At 32.2% G+C, this 3,343-nt stretch overlaps 1 long non-coding RNA gene across 1 annotated transcript; it reads right to left on the reverse strand.

The window, feature by feature from the left end:
- Positions 1-230: 230 nt before the first annotated feature.
- LOC107886811 (uncharacterized) lies at positions 231-1,265 on the reverse strand. The gene is made up of 2 exons (XR_001680915.2): positions 775-1,265; positions 231-468 (listed from the first exon to the last, which is right to left on the reverse strand). It is a non-coding gene; the product is annotated as an uncharacterized lncRNA (long non-coding RNA).
- Between the last annotated feature and the right edge of the window lie 2,078 nt (positions 1,266-3,343).

Below are 3,343 nucleotides of genomic sequence, written 5' to 3' on the forward strand. Positions count from 1 at the left end.
GTTAGTGGGTTAGTGGTATGTGGGTCTGGTGGGTTTAGGTTAGTGGGTTAGGGTAGTAAATTGGCCAACCGGGTTTGTTGTATTGGGTCCTGGGTTATAAATGGGTTTTAATTGTAAATGGAATTGGCTAATGGGTATTATAATGGGTTATGGGGTTTGGGCATAGGGGTTGTATTTGGGTTTACGTAATGTATTTAGGTTCCAAAATTGGCCTATAACACAAATAAAAATAAAGAATCCCAAAATAAAGTCCATTTTTACAAATATCACAGCCCAATAAAAAACCCCAAACTCAAATTTTAGCCCAAACCTTAAAACCACAATCAGCCCAATAACAAATACAGCCCAAACTATCAATCTAATGCAAAAAAAATCAGCAGAACCCTAGGAACGTTCAGCCACCGCCCCGCGCCTCTTCGTCTGCTCGCACGCTGCTCCATCAGTCGCCCTCCACGCGTCGTCTGACATCTGAAACAAGCACAATAGCAAAGAAAAAAGCATGCGAGCGCAGAGAAATAAAGAGCAAAAAACAAAAAAACTAAAAAGGAATCGATTGTAAATGGCTTTAAAAGCCCGGATCTACTCTCTTGTAATTTTTTTTACGTACATTTTACAAGCAAAAACTAATCAAAAAACAGAATACTCGTTTTAAAGGTGATTTTTTATTTTGTGTGAAAAATTTCTGTCTCTTTATCTTGTTTTTACTTTTGTTTCTCTTAGTTATTTTATTTTATTTTATTTCACTTACGAAAATAAAAGGGAAATAAAACTTACCAGAAAACCCCCATGGTCGGTCGTCGGAGACTTCTTTCTCCATCGGAGTTGAGCCCAAAAGGGGAGGTTGGGAAGTCCCTTTATTTTCAGGCACTCGACCGAGGGATTTGGAACCTTCAAAGGCACCACGAACAGAGGCTAGGTAGCCTATTTCGCCTGTCGTCGGCCACTGATTGTAATGGTGGTGTGACAAACCACCGAGGGCGGCGATGAGGGGTTCAGGACCCTAGCCGAACGGAAGAGAAAAGGGGGTAGGGAGGCTGAGTTCTTTTAAAAAATAAGCAGCAGAAATCTGCCTACAAAAGGAAGAAACCCTTTTGTTTTCTTTAAAAGGTGAAACGACGCAGTGTAAAAGGGGGGTCAATTTCAAAGCCCGAATGGGCTATTTTCTACTCAGGCCCCTCTGCTGTCTTGCGTGTTTCAATTATCCCTTTTGCAGTTTTCTACATTCAAAATTATCCCCGCAAGTTTGCGTGATTGTTGCTTTGGTCCCCCTGTTTAAAATCTTTTATTTCTTTTATTCTGAGTTCTTTTTTCTTTGTCTTATTTAAATTGTTTTACATATTATTATTATTTGGTATATTATTTATTATAGGCTTATATATATACATACATATATATTACCTTTTAAGTTTTATAGGTTACTTTATTTCCATTAAAATAAAAACGTTTTATGTTTTATATATATATATATATCATTTTATTATATTTTATTTTAAATTTCTTTTATATTATATTTGAAATTTTTATTATTCATTTGAAAGTGTTTTCTTTAAAATCATTCGTTTAAAACTTTTTTATACCTTATATATTATAGCTTAGATTTATTTAGGTATTATTTAAAAATCATTTTATTACTTATTTTAAGTTGTTTATATACCTTATTTTGAACCCTATTTACTTATTTTGAAATGTTTTGCTATTATTATTTACTTTAATTTTTTTATACATTGTTTTATACTTTTGTATATATATATATTATCTATTTTTAAAAGTTCTTCATATGTATATATCATTCTTTCTTTCAAAAAACAAAATCGTTTTGCATATTGTTGATTTTAACCTTTTTTACAATATTTATTTTAAATTCATTCATGGTCATTTAAAATTCATCTTGCAATTGTTATTTTAGTTTGATTTTAACTATTTATTTATTACATTTTTTAATTGTATTATTTAATTCATTTGTTTTTAGTATTAATGATTAATTTTTAAAGAGTGCATATTGTGAGATTATTGCTATTGCATGTACGTTAATTTGCTTACTCGTGTTCATATTATTGCCATGCGCTTGTGGAATATTTTATACATGTATCATTGTTCCATGTCGCACTATACTTTTATTTCATATCATCGGCCCATGAATCAAGTCTCTTTATATTTATCCAATAAATCATTGTATCTTGACCCAAACAAATAATGTACGTCATTTAAGTATCGTATTCGCTATTATTCAAAAATAAAAATTTTAAAAAAAGGCAATGTTTCGCGTTTTGGAACATCGAGAAGTTGTGCCCTAACTTACGGGGTTTCGATTTTCTCGTTGGTTCTAAATAGCCAAATATCCTTTTGAGTTTTAAAATACACGGAATTCTAATTAAAATTAAAGATAAACTTGCGCTCGGGAGTTCATGGTATTGTGTCCTAACTTACGGGATGTGATACTCCTATATCTCGAGACGAGGAAATATTTAATAATCGTTTTGAGCTAACTCAAGCATTTTTAAAATCGACGTTGATAAAAAGAATCGTATTTTAAATCCATTCTCGATTTTTAACTTTCGACATTAAGACACTAACTAATCAATTTGGTACCAATTTTGGGCGTGACGAGTGTGCTACTCCTTCCTCGCACGTAACCGACTCCCAAACCCATTCTCTCGAGTTTCGTAGACCAAAAACACCGTTTTAGTAAACTAAAATGTTTTATTAGAACAAAGGTGATCCGATCATACCTAATAAAGGTCGGTGGCGACTCTTGTTTTAATTTTCGTTTTCAAAACCAAAGTCAACCCCTTTTCAAAAATTGGTTTCGACAAACTGCATAAACAAATATTGGACGTGTTGCTTCTTTGCTTTTCTTGTTTTTCATTACGCTACATTTTTCGTTCTAATTATTGTTACAACGAACTCTAAGCAAAATTGATTAATCATACCTGTAAACTAATTAATTTTCATAATCGAACTGTTTTAATTCAATCAATAACTATATTAGGAGAAATCTGACCAACATAAGTAAATGGAAAAAAAGGTTCAACCATTAAGTGCAATTTTTAATTCAGCCAGTCTAATAAATCAATCCAATTTAAATAATAGTGAGTATGATTTAGTCTACCCCTCTCAATCACCCAAATAACCAAACTCTCCCTGATAATACTCTAAAATGACGTGTTTTTATATATTAATCATGTGTTTATTTTGAGCTTGAGCCTACTAATTTGAGCTATTTATGTCTTTTTATCTTTTAGGGACTAAATTAGAGGCGAAAGTAAATTCAAGGGAAAAAGCGTCAATTTGGAGATTAAATGGGCCAATATGCAACGTGGGACAAATATGGTGCCAAAAGTGC

Source organism: Gossypium hirsutum, chromosome A01, assembly GCF_007990345.1.
Source record: "Gossypium hirsutum isolate 1008001.06 chromosome A01, Gossypium_hirsutum_v2.1, whole genome shotgun sequence".
Taxonomy (NCBI): Eukaryota; Viridiplantae; Streptophyta; class Magnoliopsida; order Malvales; family Malvaceae; genus Gossypium; species Gossypium hirsutum.